The following is a 26,101-nucleotide window of genomic DNA, read 5'->3' on the forward strand; positions in this document are numbered from 1 at the left end:
AACAGCATACACTCTAGGCAAGGACGCGTTATTCCCACAACAAGGAAAACCTGCGACCCACTAGCAGACTAAAACAACACACTAAAACACATAGTCGAAGAAAGATCCTTACAAGGACTTCATGGTCATCAACAGACGGGGCAGTGCATCACCCCACCCCAGCGGTCTCACACATCTCACCACATATATACACACCTACTTCCTGTATCCAGCAGGACGGGTGAGCTCGACTACAGGCTGTGTCCTGCCATTCGCTCTCCCCCACTACTCTCATTGCAAAGACTAACTCTGTTCCTTCAAAATAAATATACACGCAACAGAGAATTTGTTCACGATCCCTTATTACAGAAATTACCACAACAGGTTTGTAATTTTCAAACAAAAACAGTTACTTTTCTCTTGTGAAATACAAGGATTGCCCAATATAGCTATAATTGGGTTAAAGGAAATTAAGAGTATTTTATTGCTGTTTGAGTATGATCTCTCCTTGTCAGAGCACAGGTTTGGTGTAGTAATAGAAATTAAGTGGAATTTGTATGAGACACGAGCATTGTCGATCTTCTGAACTTGTAATTTGAGAAACCTGTATTGCAGGTTTGAAGCAGCAGTTGTATGTTAACTTAAAAACAGCACTGTCAACCTTGGCAGTGGTGGGATTTGAACCCACGCCCCCGAAGAGACTGGAGCCTAAATCCTGCGCCTTAGACCACTCGGCCACACTACCACAATTTGGCAGTTTTGGAGGTTAAAATAAGCAAGATGAACTGTCACTGGAGAGCAGAGTTAGATATCAAGATAACATGCATAATTATATATCCTTCATACCAATCTAATTAGGCTTTAGCAAAATCTTTCTAAGCTCAGTTGGAACTCACATGTACACATTTAAGGCTTCCACTGCTCGTTCGTCCAGCAGAATGATTCTTGCTTTGGGTGCGAGAGGTCCCGGGTCGCAATACGGATGAGCCCAAAGACTAAAATTGTCTCCTTGCTGATGGATTTCGTAAAAACTTCAAAAATTCTGCAGGTTATCAAGTATGCCTACAGTGTTCTTCTCGACTCCTCAGTCTACTTCAAGCAATGCTAGGTTACAATGGGCTCTGAGCTGTATTGGCTTGCAATGTTAAACTTGGTCACAAGTGTGTTGATGGGCTGGGAATATTATTTGATGAAAGACATGCATTGCATTTTGAACCATGCGATTTTAACCACTGGAGCCTAAATCCATTGCCTTGAACCATTTGGCCCCATTATCAATATCTGGAAACTTAATTTCACAATTGTGAAATTCACATTGAATTTAAGAAACAATTCAATGATGGTTCTAATAACAGAGGAGACATGTCGCCATTGTTAGCTACACTTGCCTCTTAACAATCACATGAATGATATTTGAGGCTTGTTGGTCTCTGCGTGTGAGCCATGCTGTGAGGTGGAGCTGTCCCAGGTTCAAATCACAGATGAGCTCGAAGAGTGAATTTGTATCCTTCCTAGGCAGTATTGATTGTCCAGATGGATGGCACAGAATTTGTATATGGCCATATACCATATCCTGATAGAGACAAATGTAACACCAACTTTCTTGCGGTTATGGTAGGTTACAATGAACCTTGATTTAACCAAAGCCATGTTTGGCAGTATTTGTATCTTTACCGAGGCATCCGTAAAGACTGGAGAAAAAATACAGCGCCTCATACCCCTCTACCTACAGTACATTTAAAGACTTAGTGACAAATGTGAAGCTGGTGCTTCCCCTGCCTGGTGCTTCCAATAACAGAGGAGTTAAGTCAAATCACATTTTTTTATAGAGTGCATTTCATACCAGGGAAACACAATGCGCTTTACAAAGAATTACAAAAAAGAAAGAGAGAACGTAGTTGTCAGCCGGTCTTTACAACAGAATGCCCCTGAAACAACAGCAACAACAAAGAATACAACAACAGCAGCAACAACGGCAGCAGCACAATCGACACCAGCAGCAACAACAGCAAAACAACATTAAAAACAACAGCAGCAACGCACATGCAAAGACGTCACCGGAAGCGGAAGTTGTAACTCTCACCTGAACCAGAAAGGTTACTCAGGTTAGAGATGCCAACGACAGCAGCAACGACAACAGAAGTTAAGGTATAATGTTAGCAGCACCAACAACAGCACCAGCAGCAATGACAACACCAGCAGTGACAATACCAGCAGCAGACAACAAAATCAGCAGCAACAGTAGCAGCGACAAGCGAAGACGTCACGGGGACCTGAAGTGGTAGCTCCCACCGGAACCAGAAATCTTCTCATCTGTTTTGAGTCAACAATGTGTACCTCATCTCAATGAAGTAAAGCACAGCAAAGACGTCACCAGAATCGTAAATGGTTGCCCTCACCGGAAACGAAAATTTCAGCTGTGTCCACCATCTCATTTTAATCCAGTCACGGTCCTTTAATTAGCGTCCCTAAGTTACGGGTCCATTTTTCAATCAGACATCGGGAGGGAGATCCTTTTGACTCTCTCTCTCCGAAAACACACCCTTCCAATTGTCCTCTCACTGAAATATAACAACAGAAACAACTACAGCAACAGAAATAGCAGCAGCAGCGACTTCCCCTTTTTTTGTTGTGGATGGATTGCCCCTTAATTGAATGCTTCGCTGTCAGGATGGCCGAGCGGTCTAAGGCGCTGCGTTCAGGTCACAATCTCCAATGAATGGGTGGGTTAAGTTCCACTTCTGACAATCTGTTTAAGTAGATGTTTTCCCAAATGCTTTTCACCAGCATTTTTACGATAGTGGCTTTTTTAACCAAGCAGTGATGCAGTTAAATTTGACCTTGCTGGCTCCCTGTTGTAACTGTAGTAACTATAGCTGGAAATGAAGAAACACAAAAACAGGGGATTTCCATCAGGTATCACTCCAGTATCTGTCTTACTTTCGCATTAGATGTCATTACATGTCAAGAAGTTGAATGACTCTGCTTTATCGTGGTGCACAGTATTTAGAACACCACTAGATTGGCCTTGAATAGAACCCCAGACTCTGGCAGGGCAGGCGGGAGTTTTTGGCCTCCCAAGCTGTGGAATAACTTTTACTAGCCCTAACCCTAACCTAACCATAACCATAACCCAGTTCTTTTTGGGTATTGTCTTGGCTGTCCTGGAAGTATTGGCCGTTGTAGCAAGGGCAAAAAATCAAGAAAGAAGGCCAAATGCTCGAGCATTTATGCAACAGCAGCATAATCCCCCAAGCATCCAGACATTTGACCTCACTAGCTCCAGGTAACAACTCCCCCATCTTACCTCAGTGTCAGCTGTCACAAGACCTCAGTTTTTGCTCGGCACAGTCTCCAACAGACCACTGCATTGGCCGGGAATCAAACCTGCTCATGTGTGACTGATTTTTGCCCCCCAAAGCTGCAGTTAATGGCTAACCCTAACCATAACCCTGATGAAAAAGTTCGGATACAGTCCTGATACCCGAATACATTTCTGAAAAAATGAACTGAAGCTTTCAGATGCAATCGAGCTGCGACAATTATTTGTTTAAAAATCAGAGACAATCCAACTCTGGAAATACAGCCTCTCTTTCAAATCAGACTGAAAATCTCGATGGTTACATTCACAAAAATGGTGTCAAAAACCTTAAAGTCAGAACTTCAAAGCCTTTTTCTTGGTCAAATAATGGACAGAAAATCTGTTTTATCTCTACCCTCCACATGAATAACCGAGTAGGTAATATGGCAATGAAGAGCTACTGAAGACGTGCGCCGGCCCGTGCATTGCCTTTGGCATCCTATTTCAACTGTCCAGTCGTCAGAGAAAGCGGAGGACATGATCGAGATAAATTTTACTAACCTTAACCTCACCATAACCCGAACCCAGTGCTTTTGGGATTTTGTCTGATCCACTTATCAAAGCTGCACTCTTTTTGTTCATTATGCCTATTTTGGTTGTAGTATGCACAAATCAAAAGTGAATTTCAAGAAGACGTCATGAACAAGTAGACATTTACTTTTTTGGATCTTGGCTGTCCTGGAAGTATTGGCAGTCACAGCATGGGCAAAAAATCAAGAAAGACAAAATTGAAAGAAGGCCAAACCCTTTTTTTTTACGGGTCTGTGTTCAGATGGCAGACCCAGATGGAGGCGTGGGTAAAAATTCAGCTTCTGACAAGCTCTTTCTGTAGATGTTATCCTAAATGCCTACTTTGCTCGAGCATTTATGCAACAGCAGCATAATAACCCAAGCATCCAGACAGTTGACTTGGACCTCACTAGCTCCATGAAGCAACTACCCCATCTTACCTCAGTGTCAAAAGTGAATGCAAGAAGACATCATGAACAAGAGACGTTTGCCTTTTGGGATCTTGGCTCTCCTGGAAATATTGGCCGTTGCAGCAAGGGCAAAAAATCAAGAAAGACAAATTTGAAAGATTTTTACATTTTCTTAGTTCTTTGTCCAGACAATGAGAATGTGAAGTGTTGAATGTGAATTCCCCCTGTTACTTTTGTGGATGGATTCTGCATCTGAAGAAGGTCATTGTGAAACAGGACGGAATTGTTCATTTTACAGTAACAGTGAGCCTGTCACAAAATACTTGATTGAATCAATGCCATCTCATGGGAAAAAAACCTCTACTAGCATGGATCAAGGTAATGAACCACTGACAGCTAACCCTCATGAGATTTTGCCTACAACCAACCAAATTAAGTTTGCCGTTTAGGATTTTGAGGCGACTTCAGCCATGCTTGGCTCGTTGTTCTAGTGGCATGATTCTCGCTTTGGGTGCGAGAGGTCCCGGGTTCAACTCCCGGACGAGCCCAAGAGGCAAGTTCAAGCTATGTGTTTGATATTAATGTTCATTTGTCTAAAATCCTTGTTCAAATCTTGGTGGACCCTGCTTCAGTTTAGTTCTTCCCTTTGCACTCTGAAAGTCTTCTGACACGTGTCTATGAATTCGGATCACACATTCTAAGTATCATCAACAAATTTACTGTGTATTACAGAAACTGGGCTCTTATTTGAATGCAAGAAATCCCTTCTTGATGAAAGAATTTGAAATCGATAAGCAATTAAAGAAAACTTGCCCATAAAAATGCCTTTGGCACAAGCTGTACGCTATTATTAGGGCATCCGGCGTAAAAACCATGCCAAATCAAACATGAAGACATCAAATCTGATTTCCATACCGGATAGGTCGTGGTCTGGGTTAACAACGACCCACACTGGTGCCGTCAGCCAACAGGGTGCCAGTGGAAATTGTGCTACTGTCGGCCAAAGAAGAAGACGAGGGGGAAGTGTGTCCGGAGAGAGCAGGGGAGGAAGAAGGGTAGGAGAGTAGGGTTGAGAGTAGGAACTTTGAACGTTGGCAATATAAAGAGTAAAGAGAAAGAGCTGGCTGACATGATGGAGAGAAGGAAGGTAGATGTACTATGTGTACAAGAGACCAGGTGGAAGGGGAGTAAGAACAGGAGTATTGGAGCCGGGTACAAACTGTTCTACCATTGAGTGGAGGGCAGGAGAAATGGGTTTGGGATAGTCTTGAAGAAAAAATATGTCAAGAATGTTTTGGAGGTAAAGAGAGTGTCGGACAGAGTGATGAGCATAAAGCTGGAAATTGATGGTGTGATAATGAATGTGGTCAGTGCATATACTCCCCAAGTTGGGTGTGAGATGGAAGAGAAAGAAGAATTCTTTAGTGAGTTGGATGTAGTGGTGGAGAGCGTCCCATGGGAGAGAGAGTGGTCGTTGGAGCACATCTCAATGGGCATGTTGGCATGGGATCAGAGACATAGATGACAAGAAGGTGATGGTTAGGGATGGTGTCAAAGAGAGGAATGTGGAAGGACAGATGGTGATGGAATTCGCCAAAAGGATTGAATTGGCTGTTGTGAATATGTATTTCAAGAAGAGGGAGGAACACAGCGTGACATACAAGACTGGAAGAAGGTGCACACGGTGGACTACATCTTGTGCATGAGGTGCTGAAAGATTAGCAACTGCAAAGTGGTGGTAGGTGAGTGTGTTGCTAGGCAGCATCGGATGGTGGTCCGGAGGATTACTCTGGAGGCCAAGAGGAAGAAGAGAGTGAAAGAAGAGCCAAAGATAAAATGGTGGATGTTGAAAAAGGAGGAGTGCTGCATGCATTTTAGGAAAGAGGTAAGGCAGGCAATAGGTGGGAATGAACGGTTACCAGATGACTGGGAAACAACTGCAGAAGTGGTGAGGGAGATGGCACTTGGGTGTACTTGGTGTATCATGCAGGAAGAGGAAGGAAGACAAGGCCTCTTGGTGATGGAATGAGTATGTACAGGAGAGCATAGAGCAGAAGAGGTTGGTACAGAAGAAATGGGATAATCAGAAAGATGAGTAGACAGGAGTACAAGCTGATGCGGTGCAAGGCGAAGAGAGAAGTGTCTAAGGCAACGGAAAAGGCATATGACATGTTGTATGATAGGTTGGAGAGTAAGGAAGGAGAAAAGGACTTGTACCGATTGGCAAGACAAAGGGACCAAGCTGGGAAGTATGTGCAGCAGGTTAGGGTGATGAAGGATAATGATGGGAATGTGCTGACTAGTGAGGAGAGTGTGTTGAGAAGGTGGAAGGAGTACTTTGAGGAGTTGATGAATGAAGAAAATGAGAGGGAGAGAAGAGTGGATGATGTGGGGATAGTGGATCAAGAAGTGCAGCAAATTAGCTAGGATGATGTGAGAACAGCATTAATGAAGATGAAGAGTGGAACGGAAATTGGCCCAGATTACATACCTGGGGAAGCATGGAAATGTTTAGGTGAGATGGCAGTGGCATTCCTAACGAGGCTGTTTAACACCATCCGGGAAAGGGAGAGGATGCCGGAGGAGTGGAGAAGAAGTGTACTGGTACCCATCTCTAAGAATAAGGGAGACGTACAGAGCTGTCGTAACTACAGGGGAATAAAGTTAATCAGCCACAGCATGAACCTATGGGAAAGGGTAGTGGAGGCTAGGTTAAGAGGAGAGGTGTGGATCAGCGAGCATCAGTATGGTTTCATGCCAGGAAAGAGTACTACAGATACAATGTTTGCTTTAAGAATGCTGATGGAAAAGTACAGGGAAGGCCAGAGGGAGTTGCACTACGTCTTCGTGGATTCATTGAAAGCATATGATAGGGTGCCGAGAGAGACAGTGTGGCATTGCATGAGGAAGTCAGGGTGACAGAGAAGTACGTAAGAGTGGTACAGGATATGTATGAGGGCAGTCAGACAGTAGTAAGGTGTGCAGTAGGCGTGACGAAGGCATTCAAAGTGGAGGTGGGATTGCTTCAAGGATCAGCTCTGAGCTCTTTCTTGTTTGCAGTGGTGATGGGCAGGTTAACAGATGAAATCAGGCAGGAGTCTCCGTGGAATATGATGTTCGCGGATGATATTGTGATCTGTAGTGAGAGTAGGGAGCAGGTTGAGGATAGCCTGGAAGTCAGCAGGACTAAGACAGAATACATGTGTCGGAAAGGGAGGGAGGGCCGTGAAAAGCTGAGAATAGAGGAGTGGAGGTGGAGAAGGCGGATGAGTTCAATACTTGGGGTGGACCATTCAAGGCAGCGGAGAGTCGGGAGAGAGGTGAGGAAGAGAGTACAGGCAGGGTGGAGTGGGTGGAGAAGAGTGTCTGAAGTGATCTGTCACAAAAGGGTTCCAGCAAGAGAGAAGGGGAAGGTCTACAGGGCAGTAGTGAGACCAGCTATGTTGTATGGTTAAGAGGTGGTGGCGGTGACAAAAAGGCAGGTGGCTGAACTGGAGGTGGCAGAGTTGAGGATGTTGAGATTTTTATTGGTAGTGACCAGGGTGGACAGGATTAAGAATAAGTACATTAGAGGGACAGCGCAGGTTGGACAGTTTGGTGGAAAAGTGAGAGATTCCAGATAAAGATGGTTTGGCCACGTGTGGAGGAGAGATGAGAGTTACATTGGGAGATGGATGGTGAGGATGGAGCTGCCAGGCAAGAGGAAAAGAGGAAGGCCAAAGATAAGGTTTATGGATGTGGTGAGGAAGGACATGCAGGCGGTTGGTGTAAGGCAGGAAGATGATACGCTGTGGCTACCCCTAACGGGAGAAGCCGAAGGAAAAAGAAGAAGACTCAATTATCTCGTTGCAGCTTCTTCCTTGTTTGGTCAAAATGTCCTTGCATTTTACAACAACAAACAATTTACTTGTGGCCAAGTGTTAATGCTGATGGGCTGGATTTATGGCCATGGATTTAGGGCCTCCATTTATGAGAATGTGATTCCAGCATGAGTAAAAGAAGGTACTGTTTTGCCTGCCTGTCCGGAAATTGAACACTGGTCTCCAGCGTGACAAACATGGATACTGGCCACTATACTAACGAGTATGCACAAGCAGTTCCTTTGCAGAGCAGAGTTGAAAAGGGCTTATGTTGCAAGGAAAAAAGAACTCCAGACAGATGGTTAAGGAGCTGTTCTCCCTGCTTTGTCAGCTCATTTTAGTCTGGTATAATTTTTGCCATAGAAATCCTCAGCATAGCACGCATATGTTTTCCTAGTAGATGTAGGTGGATCCACACGGGACCAACCTACTTTGGGCCAGTTGTCTTGTGTTTGGATACTTTGCCTCACTCAAAGAGGTGTATAAATCAGGCAGCGTGGATGTCTCAAACTTATCTCTGACCGTAGAGTCGCAGAAATGGAGATACTTTATATTTCCTAACGTTTTGACACAGCAATCGCTACTGGAAACAACTAATGTCATGGGCAAACTACATGACTTTTGAAGTTGTCAGATGGCTGTAGTGTTTACACTTCACAACTTACTGTATGTATTCAGTAATCTTGCACTCTTGTGGTTCGCAAACTTGACTGTTTGGCAACAGGGGGTCACACATTACAAGATCTTTCGCTAGGAGGAATCCCTGTCAGGTCTCCAAACTACGTTTTGTCACGAAACACACACAAGAAGTGACACCGGAAATGACGCGATACCTTGCGCTGGACTGGTTTATTTATTTTTTATTATATTCTTGATTCCCGTAAAAAAATGAATAAAAGCAGAATTTAAATACAAAATATATTGAAAACCTAGAGAAGAAAAGTGAAATGGCTATGTTGTGTTTGTGGCAGCAGCTCCGCTGAACTCCAATTTCTCAGTCTCTCCTTCTCGACTCCTCTATCCGCCTCACTCCATGTCTGTTCTCATTGGATCACTCCCCACTCAATTCCAACACGACCTGATATTAAAACTGCTTGATATCTTGCCGGCGTCTGCGAGCAATCGGCCAACGCTGGGCGAGCAGTCAGATCGCATTGTGAGCAGTCCATACCACACGCCCGTCACTCACAGCAGAATGCTAGGATTTTACTCCAATCTGTAGCTTTGCTTGGCGATCTCGAAAAACCTTTCAGCGAGTGGAAAATTAGGCCAGAATAACATAGTCTGAACTTAGGCCTAAAGACAAGCTGGAAAATGTATTGGTACCAGCAGGGGGCATCTGCCTCTCCTCCTGCTGCCTCGTGGCCCATTATACAGACAATGGTTGGAAAATGGCTGGAGAAACTGGTAATTCTGATAAAAACAATACTTATTTTGTGAAAGTGACCTAAAAATTCAAAAAATAGATCCTAGAAAAATTTAACCAAATTGTACTTTATTTTTATGGCACCCCATAATATATTGCCAATCAAGCATTAATATAAACCATAAACTATTTAAAATTCTCAAAAAAATAAAAACAACTATTTTCAATATAAATAGTGAAAATAAATGATTTGAGGTCATTTGATGAAGAAGAAAACATTTAATTCACTAAAAACACTTTTTTGCCCCTTGCTTTCCTGTGGGTGATCGACATAGACAGACATAGAAAGAGAGAGAAAATTAGACACTTCTGACAATGAACCAGAAACAACATTTTTGGAGGAATTATTCTGGTTTTTGCACATAGTAGAGTCTTCTTGTCAGAAGTGTCTCTTTTTCTCTCTCTCTCTATGTCTTTGTCTATGTCGATCGCCCACAGGAAAGCGAGGGGCAAAATAGCTTGAAGTGTGTTCAAAATCAGCCAAAAACTGGTTGAAATGTTTCCAACCGAACCCAAATGTTCATTCTCAATATTTATATTAAAACTTGCTTATGTTTCTAATTTTTTGATTGAATAACATTTTGAATTAGTCACTGTTTATTAATTAAACTAAAAATATTGTAGTTTACCTTTCATGTGAGTGATACAGACTGTTATGAAAAAACAGCTGTATGATGACTCAGTGTAAAGAAGGTGGTTCATATATGTCAGAAGGTCTCCAGGTGCCTTTAACTGGCAGCATTCAAAAGCTCATTTGGGAATCAAACCTTCAAATGTACAAACCAGAGACGCTCACCCAGAGACTCACCTCTTCAAGCAACTGAGTCTTAACAACACGACGTCTCCTTCGATCAAATGAAACCCTGCAGTGACTTGGATGGAAAACTTGGACTGGAACCTGTGACGGCAGCGTCTGAACCTGTCACACCACAGCCTCCTCCTGGTTCCAGCTGCTCTGACATCATCTTCACTGGTTTGTCTTGACATGAGGCTACGATTAAAGATGACATCACCATCTGCAGGCTGACACTCTGCTCCTCTACTTCACACCACTCGAGGAAGACTCTGGAACAACAAGAATTTGGGCTGGATGTGGCAAATTTGGATTCAAAACCATAATTGAGATCTTTTTACACGGAGCTGAACCTTGTGCTCTTCTCATGAAACTTTGGTGAAATCTGGTTGAGTTTCTCCATAAAACACAAGCTACATGGAGACACAGGAGCTCCAAGAAATATTTTGCCACAAGAGGTTCCAGCGGTCCCCATCAAAATGATGACTAGTTAAAATGATTCCTCTGGATCTCAAAGACTAAATCTGATCAAAAGGGGACTGTGGCAAATGCATCGTATCTATTTATAAAATATATTATTTTGTAATATTATGAACTTGGATTCGCAAACGTTTACTAACAACAATAAATTGTTTGTTCTACTCCTAGAAGCAGTAGTGCACCGTTTCAAGTGGATCTGGGCCTTCTGCAGAACGACACAAACCAGAACTTCACTCAAATAGGCCCTGGTCCATTTTAAATTAAATACTCCACACACAAATTCATTATTTTATAAATTCATCCTCCTCACCCTCCTACCATTTTGCAGTTCCATTTCCAGTTCCAGTTCCATTTGTTCATATATTGTATATTATGCTATTGTCAGAATACAAATATGATCAAAGTATCCAGAGTTTCTTGAGATTTGTTTGCATGTGTTGAGTGATTTATGTACACTTCACAATAGAATAGATGTAATACACATTTTAATTGTGTATTACATGTCCACATACCACATTGTATATTTATTATATTTATGTGAATTGATGTAGTATTCTATTATTTAATGTCATAAATGGATGTAGATGACTTTCTGCAGCTTTATATTTATGCTTTGTTTTCTATGAATCGAAAAGCCAAGGAGCCTGCAGAGATTTGTAGGAATACATTCAAGAGGTTAATTCACCCGTTGGGTTTAGAGTATTTAGGAGGTTTTCCACATCTATACATGGTTTTCCTCCCAGTTCTCTGGTTTGATGGCATTTAATGTGATAAATATGAATAAATTGTAAAAAAATAAATCATAATTATGTATTCGTTAATACCTGTAATACTTCCAATTATACATAAATATGCAATAAATGATTCTGACCAAGACAAACTAGTGTGTAACTATACATCAGTAATGTATAGCAGAACCAAAACCAAAATATAACATTTCTATTGAATATATGACCAAGTAAATCATCATCACGTGACCATTGTGTAATAGAAAAGCCTTTGCTGGACAGTGTGGGCCAACCCAATGAACATATGCAGAGATTTATAGGATTACATGTTGTTTTAACATAACCCATCGATTGACACAATAGTCCTCAGCTGCTGCTTTCATCAATATTGTCTTTTTTAAATTATACTAATGCGGCAGCTTTACCTTTGTAGTGACATGGTGCTCAGTGGTTAAGACTGACTTCACACAGACGGTGGTCGCAGGTTAAATCTTTTTTTCCCCTTTTTCCCCTTTTTTTTCCTCACGGAGCTTTGGTTTGACGACACTACATTTTTCATAACAAATTAAATTTAAAAGTTTATAATTCATGTTCATTAATTAATTTAATTAATTTATCGATTCGTGATGCAAATGAGGCTCTGTGACTCCCTCAAATTGATTCGGTAGAATCTGCAAGTGACACTGGGCATGCTCCAGTTGCTTTCGAGGACTAGAACACAGAGACTGAGGTTTGAAAATAAGTATCCGTAAATTTACTTTTATCTGATTATTAAAAAGACTTATATTGTGCGTAATGCAGTGACTGGTTATAATATGAGAGCAATTTGAATAACATGCTCCTTTTTGATTGAAAAAGAGAATGAGAAACAAGATTTAGGATTCAAGAGGTAAGATGGGAAATTATAAAAGTTCATTTTTTTTTTCATGTAATACTACTTAAATACAAAAATAACTTGTCATTTATACCAGTACGGGGATCATGTCGCTCACCTGGTCACAATGCATAGATCACAGTTCAGCGTTTGTCCGACGTAAATCTACACATTTCCTCCTCTGGCCAGGCTGGAGGCATCAACACATTTCCTCTCCCATAGGGCCTCTGAATAGACACGTCATTTTCGTTGTCGATATGACATGGAAGCAATAAATTAAAAGTAACATACGTTAGTAATTATACCATACAATCACTATACAATGGGCTCTGTTGAGAACCCAGGGCCCTCATTCATACACCTCATAATCCCCCCTTCGAGACAATACAACGTCTCGACAGAGAGAAGAGTAATTGAACCTTTGATGTTAATTGGCTTAATATAAATCACTTAATAACAAACTAAATTGATTATAAAATACCCTTCTGACCATGCTTAGTTGTAGCATTACAGTAAACTTGTGGAGTGTGAGAGCGAAAACACCATCTGGCAGCTTCCTTTCTTAGTGCATCCAGCAAACAATCAAGACAGGAAAATTCTCTCACGGTCCCTCGGCCCAGGCAACCACCTAAGGTACTCCAAATCAATTGAGAGAAAAGCCGAAGGGTTTAGAAAACTGTATAGGATGTTACATATTGTGCGTACATTTAGAACCTCAGAAAAAAATCTAAAATTTGTCCAAAGTCAGGCTGGTCGACCCATTGGACCTTCCAGTGGACCTTTCCCTGCTTATCACCAATGTCCCTAAAAAAAAAAAGCAAAAAAGGAAATACCTGAGGTCCCAATGTATTCAATTCATCCTATTACAGACAACTCAAAGAAAACAATAAAAAATCAAAGAAATATGTCTTGCTAAAAATATCTAATGGAGAGTACAGGATATTCATCAATAATACAGGTTACATTGTAATAAACAAACTCCAATATTAAAAACATTCAACTTTTAAAAACTCAACTTTTAATGATATTTCACTCAACACCCCTGATCATGATGTCCTCATTCAGGGTCCGCCATTCATTTTCCTCCTCCATTTTGGAGTGTCCATGTTTGAGTGTTCAAGTCCATCAGGCTGTTAGGATCTCTGGACACAGCCATCCTCTGACTGGTCCTGAAAGAAAGAATCACCAGCCAGTATCTTGCACAAACATCAAATACAGTATAATAATTTCCCTTTTGCATTATACTTTAACATTATTCCAATATATGATTAACCAATTCAGATCTGTGTGTTGACAAATTTTAACAATGCGATTTTTTCAGCACACCATTCATTTTTTCACAAACAACTTGGCTTTGTGGATGATAAACAGCTCCTAAATGTTGTTTAATTCCCAATTTTTTTTCGAAATTAATTTTAAAGTTCTATCCACAAACTCTTTCCCATTATCTGAGGATTTGCGATCTGGCAGTCCCCACCTGCTTATGACCTTACGACATAAGAACTTGGCTTGGCAACTGACTGAGCATCTTTACGCTTGGTTGGACATGCATCAGGCCTCCGTGAAAATCTATCCACGACGACTAACATGTATATTTTACCTCCTATTGATCTTATCATGTCAACAAAATCCACAACCAACTCACGCATAGGACCTGAGTTGGAATGTGACCAGGTGGACTCATCACACCCCTCCGAACATTGTTTTTAAGGCAGATTGTACATCTGCCTTTGACATAATCAATTTGCTCAAGCAATTACGGTGACCAAAAACCATTCTCTTTCGTGTTTTTTCTCCTTACCTCCCCCCTTGCAACATGGGATAACCCATCCATAACTCTTCCTGAATCATCAGACCTAGTAGGTCGGGGGGTGCTGCCATCAGTCCTTTATGATTTCTCAAACAGACCAGCAGAATCTTGTGTGGCCCCTCGGTCCAACCATAATTGTTTGTCTATGGCTGACGCCTCTTCTTGCATCGCAATAACTTCTCTGAGCGTGATTTTATCTTCCAGGTCCGCTTCATGGGTGACCAGAAGAACCTTGCCTGCTTTGTTTGCCCCTGTAACTGCTTTTGCAGACTCATCAGCCGCTTTGTTATCTTGTGTGACCCTTGACGTGTCCATTTTGTGTGCGGCACACTTAGCTACAGCTATTTCCTTTGGTTTCATCATTGCATGCAACATTTTCCTAATCTGGGCATGATGATGTATCGGAGAACCATCAGTTTTCTTAAATCCTTGATTTTTCCACACTGATCCAAATAAATGACACACATTATGTGCATATGCAGAATCTGTATATATTGTCACTCGCTTGCCTTCGGCCAATAGACAAGCTACAGTCAGGCCCACAAGCTCAGCAAGCTTTGCAGAAGCAGGTTGTGGTATTACTTCTGCTTTCTCAACAACAAATTAAGTTCCCTGGGCTTTGACTGCTGCGTAACCAGCACTAAATGTTTCTCCTATACGATAGCAGGACCCATCAGTCCAATACTCCACATCTGACACATGCAGTGGGAAAGCTTGCAAGTCTGATCTGAGCTTTGCATATCTCTCTACTTCCTGAACACAGTCATGTGGCTCTCCATCCTCTGGTGTTGGTAAATTCTCATCTGGATTTACCATGACACACCATACTAAGGTGACATCTTCCTGCTCTAAGAGCCTATAATAGCCTCTTTGCCTAGACATAGTCAATGTACATTTACCGAAGTTCAAAAGATTTCAGAGACTTTGATGGGGAAGAATTGTCACTGGGTAACCCATAGTTACTGATGATGCTTTATCATAGAGTAGATAAACTCCCACCATTGCTCTGTAGCACTGTGGTGCCCCCAATTATACTTCTGAATAGGCAGTAGAATAATACGAAACAGGTTGAGGGCTTGTTCCTGTACCTGTGGGCTGACAAAGAACTGCACATGCATATTTGCCTCCAGTGGACGTAGCCACATACAGCAAAAAGTTTTGAGAGTAGTCTGGCAGCGCTAACGCTAGAGCTTCTTGTAGCCTCTATCTGATCGTTTCAAATGCCATAAGACCTTCCTGCGTCCAGGTGAGGTTGCAATGGAGTTGAGCATTCCCAGTCTCTTTTATCATGGCTCTCAAAGGCCTTGTTAGGCAGGCATATTCTTCTACCCAAGCTGAAGAATATCCTGCAATACCAAGAAACATCATCATCTCTCTGACTGTTCTAGGCTTTGGTGTCTTTCGAATAGCTTCCAAATGACTGTCAGAGATTCGTCTGTGCCCATGGGTTATTGTTTGACCGAAATAAATTACTTTTTCTTGATAATACTGTAGCTTCTTCTGAGAAGCCTTGTGTCCTTTGTCTGCAAATAGCTGTAACAGTTTGATTGAGTCCTCATGGCACGTTTCCATATCTGGTGAACAGATGACGATGTCGTCCACATACTGACAGTACTTTTCAAGATCTCATCAATCCCAGCCAAGTCATCCAGCAACACTTTATTGAAAATGTGCGGGCTATGTTCTAATCCTTGGGGGAGCCTCTTGTACTTGAAGGTTTGTCCTTTGTATGTGAATCCAAACAACCCTTGACTTTTATGTATGTGAGTATGTAGCCTCTGGAGGAATTTGGGCTAGCAAGGCATGTGGATTTGATCCATCTGCTGGAAAATCCTGCACCACTTCATTTATCGCTCTTAAATCATGTACCAAGCGATAGGACTCATCTGGATTCTTTCAAGGCAATATAGGCGTATTGCTCTGAGGATCCAAACATATTTCCACTACACCTGCTTTTCACAGTCCTTCAATTTTTGGTTCAATCCCTTTGATTATCTCCTCCTTTAGTGGGTATTGGTTCATCCAAGGAGGTTTGGTTCCTGGTCTCAGTTCAACTCTCACCGGTTGGGCTGACTTCACTAGTTCGATGTCAGTACTATGTGACCACAAACATTCTGGAATTTGCTGCAGCATCTCCTTTATCACACTGTCTGAGTCCAATTTAGCGCTGAACATTGACTCATGTGTCATCTGTATCATTTGTGGTTGTCCTTGTCCTTGAGCTGAAATCATGATTTTCATGAACTTCTGATCTTCACTTATCCAGATAGCAAGATTCTACTTTTTTGGTGAAAAAATGGCTTCCTCAGCTTCTGCCATGGTTTCTCCAATATGCTTCTGCTCAAATCCTTCAGCCACCATTAAAGTCACATGTGGCACTCTCCATGTATGTGGTTGGTCAAAAACTGGCTGTAGAAAGGAGAAAGTGAGGACCACAGGTGGTAGAACCTGAATCTGTCCTTGCTGTGGTTGAGGTGGTAATTGATTTTGTTGTGACTGGCTCTGCATAACCACAGCTTGTTTCTTTTTCTTCTTATTATTATCCACCAACTGTATTTGGTGGAGATTTCTGAGAGTCTCCTGGTCCTGTTCCTCTTCTTTGTACTGTGGGAACTCAGGTACATCTTTATGGTTGTTAAGCCTTGCCCATCTCTATTATTTGTTCATCCTCATCTTTGAAGAGAAAGCTGCCCTCCTGTGTAATCACTGGGAGCTTGGGATAAACGTCAGTGCACTTCACCTCCTTCTCATAAGGTGGGGGCTTCTGTACAGATGCTGTATGTGAGAAGGGTGTGGAATCTTCTCCATCAATTTTTCTGTTTCCTTTTCATTTTTCTTTATTTCTTGTCTACTTTGTTCTCTGGCTGGTGGCACGGTGGCGCAGTGCATTGCACAGCTGCCTCACAGCAAGAAGGTCCTGGGTTCGATATCCGCCTGGGGCGCTGTTGGCTGTTGGCACCGTGCTCCGGTGGGTTATCTCCCAAATAGGAGCCTTTCTGTGTGGAGTTTGCATGTTCTCCCCGTGCTCACATGGGGTTTCCTCCACCTCACGTCTGTAAGGACCCCCACTAAAAACATGCACCCATCATCGTCTGACCAGCGATGGACATTTATCACCTGGTCCCCAACCATGTATGCTGCCCACTGCTCCTGGCTGTGCCCCCGGAGGAAGGACAACCCAGGATGGGTCAAAAGCAGAGAATCCATTTCACCGGCCACCATCAAAGTGTGTGTGCAGCTTCGAACCATGTCTGTCCCTCCAATACGAACAGCTGCAGCTTCTTTTGATTTACTTTATATGTGGACACAAGCACCTGCATTGTTTTAATCACATCCGGGTTAAGAGTTCCTTCAACTGGCCATGGTTGTTCAATGTCCGCCCAACGCTTGCTCCATTTACCTGATATTTTGGAATATCTTTAATAAGGGGAATATTCATTCGCTCTACATCAATAGGAGTGATTACTTGTGTAGTTTTAGTATCCATTTTTGACATCCTAATGACCCTCTTACTTTTCTTTTATTGTAAATCGAATTGACTTATTTTAAAATTTGTTTATAAAGCACCGTGTAATCACACTCAACCAAAAACAGCTGAATTTGCCAACCACAAAGGAGACTAAATCGCTTCCCACTTGTGAAAGCCAATTCACTTGTTCACCATCTGATGCATCTGATCACACTCATTTATGTTAAATTATCAAAATTATATCAATGTTCACTCCTAAAACAGCCAAGATAAACCATACTCAGATAATGAAACCAATATTTACAGCACTCGACAGTATTTAAATCAATCAGCTTTTCCACATGTGATCAATCAATCAATAATACTCCATTAATTAGGCAAATGCCTTAATTAGTCAGTCCGTTGCCAAGTCTCTCACTTAATAATTGCAAATGCCATGTATGAAAAATAACTACTACAAACCTATAGGTGAAAACAAGCTAAACACGTATATTATAACTAAATGTATAGACATATAGGTAAATGCAGGTGAGGTCTGTTGAAAGAGTTTGTGGATAAAAATGTACAGGCCTTTAACTGGTTCAACTGGATTCAGGATTCTAAAACGTTGTCATCCGCAAGCCTCAGTGTCTGTGAAGATCTGCCAGATGTCTTGTCATCTGCCCTTTGGCTGATTCACTTCGGACTCATTCCATCTTCTCGGTCTTTCCCCCACCTTTCACTCAGCATAGTAAAAGAGAGGAAGAATGAAAAAAGATAAAGAACAACAGAAGAATTCAGTGTCTTAGGCTCACTCTATATTCTTATACACACTGTAATACAATTCAGTGTGACATACATTATCAACTTTATTATTTTGCGTGCACTTGAAATAAAACAATGGTTACCTTTAATCAAGCAATGTATTTAAAGTCCAAAGAGTATATTAGTCAATCTGATATCACCTTTAATTCGTTATTTTTATTCTATTTATCTATTTAATTTTATGTTATCTTATTATTTTTTCTTCTAACTACTAAGAGAAAGGAGTAGGGGGTGGGGGCTAAACACAGCCCCTCTTGTCAAGAGGAGTTAACCAAGTTCCATTCTGTATGAAGCACCACACCTTGCTCCGCCTCTTAAATTTAGCAAAGGCTTCCAGTATGAACTGGCTGCAGCGAGTGAACGTCCTGTTTTGGCTCCGGTAGGAACAGCCCAGCTCACTGCATCATAAATCATAGCTGTTTTTCTCACCCAGCAGCCGAAACACGAAACCTCTCTTCTTGCATCAACAACCAGCGTCTCCCTTCACCCCAACAAGGCTATGTGCTCTTTTAAGCCGACAGGACTCACAGAAATCACCGCCACACACACCCCAAGCATAAAAAGAAAAAGAAAAAACCCACACACTAATCAAACAATTCACAAATCCTACTTCCAATTCAGAGCAGGAGATTTTCTTTTCTTTTCTGGATGTGTACATGCATGTGTAGGCAGACTGTGGCTCTAGTCTTCCAGTTCATACTGGAAGCCTTTGCAACTTTACAAAGTCCGTAAACAGGCTCATATATGTTTATCACTTGAGGGGCAAGAAATGTTTCTCTTTATGTATTATTCAACTGCTCACCACATATGTATGCCTATTTAATAACACATATATTATATATATATCACTTACACATACACAAAACTTTACACAAAGATTTTCACACATCTGTAGCTGTGGCACTTTCACACTCACACACACAAAAAGAAAAAAAGAAAAAGATATGTCTGTCCAACAACACATCTGATCCTCCAAAGACTTCAACAGCGCTTAGCTTTATTTTTTGACGTCGACTCATTTATACTTTTCTAATTTCATCAAAATTTTCAGGCAGGTTCAGCCCTGTTTTTCCCCACTTTTCTCAAACTTTATTTTTCATCTTTTAAGCCTTTAACTTGTAATTGTTTTTACTTCACTTTTCATCTTTTTCATTTTACTTTAGGCTTTTAACTATTATCTCTTTTTCACTTTATTTTCATCTTTTTCATCTTCATTCATATAATATTATAGGGTTATTTCCTCTTTGTTTTTCCCACCTAGATTTGACTATATTATTTTTTCATTCGGCCAACTTTCACGCAGCATTTAATGTACACATGTCTTTCTGTTTAAGGCCGTCTTCGTTAATCTTGCATGGTTATTTAAAGAACTTTTACTTTTTACTTCAACTTTCTCCACATCTTTTAACCCTTTAATGTTTACCTTTAACTTCATCTTTATTTCTCTCGTCTCAATTCTCTATTTCAACTTAATTCTCTTTTTCTTGATTTATTATTCTCTTATCCCCCTTATTTACATCTTTTATAACTTAATAAACCCAATTTAGATGGAAACTCACTTTGCACATCAACACATCATCACTCATCTCTGCACAATCTGCTCTGCTCTTAGTGCTCCTATCTGCACAAAACGCACACAAAACCGCTTCAGACCACATACTGTAACAGCTCGTATCGTAAGTAAAAACTCCCCGTTGAGGCATTAAGTGGTATCTTCTGAAGCGGGGCGGCAGTGGCAGATGAGGCCCAACACATCCTGGTTCTTGACGCCACTTTGTAGTTTCTGGATGATTTTGATGTGTTGATGAAGAAGGAGTGACCACTGATGCTGACTTGATTAAAATAATAGTTTTATTACACAACAACAAACCAGACTTGCCTAGGACGTCCAGGAGAGAACAAAGCCGGAAGTATTCTCTCGGGGAAGAAGTAAAAGACTTGTCCTTTATACTAGTACGGGGATCATGTAGCCCATCTGCTCACAATGCATAAGTCACAGTTCAGCACTGGTCCGACGTAAATCTACACATTTCCTCCTCTGGCCAGGCTGGAGGCATCAACACATTTCACTCTCCCATAGGGCCTCTGAAAAGACACGTTGTTATTTTTGTTCTCCGTATGACATGGATGCAATAAATTAAAAGTAACATACGTTAGTAATTATACCATACAATCACTATACAATGGGCTCTGATTCTTGAGAACCCAGGGCCCTCATTCAGACACCTTAATGTTTACAAAAACAACCAGTGAAATAGGTGCATTGCAATGTAAATATTCAACTTATGAATGCGATATTTTGGAAGCTTTTAGCAAAGTTACACAACATTGCAAAGATAAAATCTCCAAATTCTCAGTAATGACGCACCGCGCTGTGACTTGATTGGTCCAGCGCCGGGCAGCTGCTGTTATTCGAACATGCCGCCAAAAGTAACGGACAATAAAACAATGGCATTGAATCTTAATTATTTTGTAACTCTGCTTAAACAGACACTTAATATATGAATTACGTCAATATTACAATACTATTCAACAGAATGGCTGTAATTGGTGTCAGGGAATTTTAATATTGAGTTTACAAGCGAGCTAGATTATGTGATGTTGATGTGGTGTATGACAATAACCGTAACTTGATTTATAGGAAAGTTAAGTAGGTTCACAAGATTTACTCTCTACAAAGATGTGGGTGGCTCTTAAAATAACATTTGGGTTGTATTTTGGAAGTGATCGAGCAGGTTTACTTTGACTTGGCAGCCTTCTCGGTCTTCTTTGGGAGCAGAACAGCCTGGATGTTGGGCAGGACGGCGCCCTGAAAGATGGTCACTCCACCCAGCAGCTTGTTGGGCTCCTCGTCGGCCAGCTGCAGGTGACGGGGGATGATGCGATCTTCTTGTTGCCACGGGCAGCGTTTCCAGCCAACTCCAATATCTCAGCGGTCGGGTAGTCTAGCATGGCTGCCAGGTAGACAGAGCGCCGGCACCGACGCGCCGGGCATAGTTGCCTTTGCGCAGAAGCCTGTGAACGCGGCTGATGGGGAACTGGAGACCGGCACGGGAAGAGCGAGTCTTTGCCTTTGCTCTGGCTTTGCTGCCCTGTTTGCTTCTTCCAGACATGATCACAATGGCTTCTAACGAGTAGAAGGTGATCGGATCGTTCTACAGCGCTGGAATAAAGCCTTGCAGGAACGATCTGATTGGTCAGCGTTGACCCGAGTTTTTCGTCAAATCAGAATCAAGTTTCAGTTCCGCCACACTGCAAATCCAAAGCAGTAGTTTGTGTCCGTAAGCTAGTGATTTTTTTATGTATTTTGTCTCAGAAATTAAATTATTTATATCCACATTGTGCTTTTTTTATTCATTGATGATAGTATTTATAAATACACAGCTTGGTGTTCTAGGTGTACAAACTGATTTAAAAGATGCTAATTATGAATCACATTATATATTTCATTAAAATCTTTTAGGTTTCTTTTTTGATTTTAATTATTTTCTGCACCACAGTTGTGAGTTGATATTCACAATTTGAAACAAGATTATCTTGTCGCAAAATTCTGTGTGGCCCACTGAGCTCTCTCCCTCTCGGTAGCGCCTATCTTATAACGAAATAATGAATAGTTGAATGTAATTCAATTTAGGGCCAATTTGAAACTTGCAAGAATATCACAATATTTATTTTAGAAAAGCAATCGTTCTTGAAAAGGAAACGCAAAATGGGCTGAGGATGGTGGGAATTTGTTCGTGGAACTTTGCCTCAGCCTCTGTCGAAAGGCTGTCTATATAGGAGCTTCCAAGATGCCACTGATCAGTCATCCACTCTGTCTTTTTGCTTTTTGGTGGCGCTTTTCCACACAGTGTTTCTGCACCCCACTTAATGTGTCCCACCCAATGATCAAAAAGAAACCTAACCCACCCACACAGACACACACACACACACAGGCACACACACTTCAGACTTTTACCGCTGAAAGATAGTGGACATTCAAAATGCTTTATCAAAAAGCATGTCCTATACTTCTGTCTTGAAAGAAATAAAGATGATATACTTAAAATCTTTACCTTGCGATATTGGTTTCTTCAAACTCTGAAGGTCATCTGAAGGTCTTCAGACGTTGGTTTTAATTGTACAAGGGTCGGATCAAAGAGGTGCTAAGGAGCAGCTCTCTGAGTAGATATATATATATATATTTCTGAGCAAACCAGAAAAAAAAAAACATTAACACAACAAATTCACGAAGATTCAATGGAGTCCGTCATGTGTGGTTTTAAACTCGGGTGTCATGTGAGGAGGTGGTGTCTTAATTGTCATCAAGGCCTGCATAAGCGGGAGACCAAGATTCCAGAGGGGGCTCAGGGTCGTCAAAAGGGATGGCAAGAAAGGTCTTAACGATTTGGGTGGTCAAGCGGTGTAGTAATGGTATTATACAAACCAAACAAGTCCATAGAAAAACAAGGACGGCGACTAAAGCGGTGGCACTAAGAATGAGCCAGTGGCGCCAATTCATGAGAAACCACCCAAACCCACTCTGAGTGTCGTTGACCTCCTCCTTAAGCGTGACGTCGCACAATTGGATAAGCTTATGTAAAGCTTTGTCTATGACATGGCCGTCCGCGTCGTTGTCGGGGACAAAAGTACAACAAGCCGTTCCAACCAGGACGCAGACCCCACCTTGTGCTGCTGTGAGCTGGTCCAGCACTATACGGTTTTGTAGGGACAATAGGCGGAGCACGCAAAGTTTTTGTGTCGTGGTCTTGGTTATGTGGAGAGATTCGTTCATAAAGGCGGGAAATTGATAAAGTAAAGTTAGCATAGTATAGCATAGTTTCACCAACCCTGGTTGAAGGGAAGAGCGAGAGTAGGACCTTTTGGCCCACAATCCATAATTTGTGATCCTCTGGGACGTCGGAGGCCCAAACGGGGTCATGGGGCTGAAGGTGGGTAGCGCGTGTTTAGTGTGAGTGATGTGGACGTCAGCACTGTTGTGGAAAACTGGGACGATAAAGGTGTGATTCCAGCCAACTGGGAGATGGGTGAATGCACTATGGCCACATAACCAGAAACACAGTTTAGTAGACGAGTGCCATTAAGGCCGGGAGCTGAGTCAGTGCTATGTGTCGTACTGCCGGGAACATATATTTTATTAACTGTGATTGGGGTAGTTATATTCTCAGGACGGTAAAGTATGTGAAGTAAAGTATGATCATGGACAATGTATATGAGGAAAACAACAATTATAGCAATGGTGAGTAGGAAACAAACAGTGCCGCGTAGGCAACAAAACCCTGTAAGGTGAAAAGAGTGCCATGGCCCCAGTTGTGGTTGATGTGGTTCCATTGCAGTTGCAGGGTGAGCAGCGTTCGGTGTACGCTCACGTTGGCTTCTCAACAAGTAGCTCGAGGGGAAGAGGACCTTCCTTACTGTGGGAGGCGTGAACCCAGGAGGCACGGCCTTTGACCTTGAGGGCGGTGTTGGTGACAAACAGGACTTGGAACAGTCGCAGGACACAGGGATTGTGCCCAGATGACGGTCGTAGGTTCTTTACGAGGACCCAGTCCCCAAGTTGGAACTGATGAAGGGGTTTGTACTCAGGCGGATGTTGAGCTTCTTTCTCCTTTTCAAGGGATGTTGGGTAGCGGGTGAGACGGTTCTGGTGGTTTAGTTGGGGTCAGGTGGGTTCAGTCAGGTTCAGTCAGTTGGAAGTTTGTCATGGTTATATGTGGGTATTAGTTAATAATCAGCGCTATTATCTTATGCTAAATGTGTGTAGCTTGGAGTGGGTGGAACTACTACGATTTAATTATGATGTCGCTGTGTCGTGACAAAGCAGTGGATCCTGGGTGGGGTTAGCCACACACACACATTAACATGTCATCAGCAAAGCGCATGCAGTTGGAATCTCTTCCAGAAATTTCCCTCAGTATGCTCCAACCCTCTAGCAGCTCACTTCCTCCTACCTCCATCCGTGACTTTTAACACACAGATTCTGTTCTCTGCACAGGAATATTGCCACTGTATCTGCATTTTTTCTGTATGTTTGGCTGGTACTGAAAAGCCGGGGGCTTTTGGTTCTGTGACAGTTCCACTGCTGGGAGACTGTTGATTAAACAAACCCTGTGAATGGTGCCAGTGAGCAACAGTTGGCTCTGCACTCTTGTTTGGAAGGAGAAATATAGATTAGACGATACTGATTACAGAATTGTTTTGCGCTAAATAAAAAATTAATAAAAGAACAAAGAATAAACCATGGCCTGTACTCACTATATTCTAAGAATTGTATCACTATAGCTAGAGAGCTATGATATCGTCTTGTGTTCCTCTGACCTGGATACATGCTACCAAACTCAAACTTATTTGACTCTTTTGGCACAATGAGGGCATAGTTAAAAGACCACTGACTGTGGACCTGAGAGTTCTTGCTGGTTTGTGTAGAATTAGCAGTTATTTTATAAACTGAGGTGCACGGCCATTTATTGCTTTATTTACAAGTAGCAGCATTTTTTTAATCTCTCCTGGTTTTAACAGGTAGCCAATGTAGAGATAAAGAACAGGTGTGATGTGTTCAAATTTGTATTTTCTGTGATGTCAGTGGGGGCGAGAAGTGTGGCTTGATTGAGTGGGGAACAGCATTGGATTTTTATGTTTGGCATGTCAAGCAGACGCACATGATAACGCAAAAATCTTTGTGGTGTCATTTGTGTTGGTTTATCAGTTTGTAGGATCGGTTCTAATTTATAAGAGAAATATGCCACCGGGCGGAATCTTCCCCCATGAGGATGACACAGCACCGATAGCATATATTCACCCTTTTGATCCACAAACCAAGTAAACGGGAGTCCATCGTCAGCGACGGTATGGGAATGTTTCAGATCAGTGAAAAATTAACTTCTCCAAAATAGCTATGTTCTATAATGCCCATATTTTAAATCTGTTTTTATCCTTACTGTTTTTAGCAATAGGGGATGCTACAAAACACAATTTTAGGAAAAGTCTGGTTGTGGCGGTTCTAGTTTTAAAAGAACTTGAATTCATCGATTCAGATTTGCCTGTCACCTATGTAACACCATTGGCACTAATGATAGAGTAACAGTCGTATAGTGATAAGAAAAATGGCAATTTATAATTACTCAAAAAAACAACAAAAATAAATATATTTTGGAGTATATAATAAAACCTTACACATTAACCTCTATCAATAATTCCCGATCAATCAAAAATAGGACATCACAGATCTCTGTTTAAAAATATATTTATTCAATTTATTTCAGTCAGGGAAGTTGTTGCATTTAGTGTTCTATTTTAAATTGTTGTGATCACCTTCCCATATAGTCAACAACTCTCACGCCCAAACTACACCAGGCACGTTGGTGCACCGTACAGGCGTTGTGTGGAGCGTGAGTTTTTACCTTTGTGGGGGAACGTCACCGTACAAACTGGATACTCATATTTGCATTGAAATTTGAGGCCTTTGAAGAACCGTTTAAGCACGACTATATATATATATCTATATATATAGATATATATATATATCATTAATCCCTTCATCATCTACTATTATAAGTGTCTATTTCCAACCATGCTGGATTCAATTTAAATTGATTAC

At 41.6% G+C, this 26,101-nt stretch overlaps 1 pseudogene across 1 annotated transcript in view; it reads right to left on the reverse strand.

The window, feature by feature from the left end:
* Positions 1-21,241: 21,241 nt before the first annotated feature.
* LOC307247669 (bcl-2-like protein 1) overlaps positions 21,242-26,101 on the reverse strand; it is a 33,891-nt pseudogene continuing 29,031 nt past the window's right edge. Inside the window, exon 2 of the transcript in view lies at positions 21,242-21,364. The product of the transcript in view is annotated as a bcl-2-like protein 1 (transcript). The remainder of the gene's footprint in view (positions 21,365-26,101) is intronic.

Source organism: Zeus faber, assembly GCF_960531495.2.
Source record: "Zeus faber genome assembly, contig: SCAFFOLD_30, whole genome shotgun sequence".
Classification (NCBI taxonomy): Eukaryota; Metazoa; Chordata; class Actinopteri; order Zeiformes; family Zeidae; genus Zeus; species Zeus faber.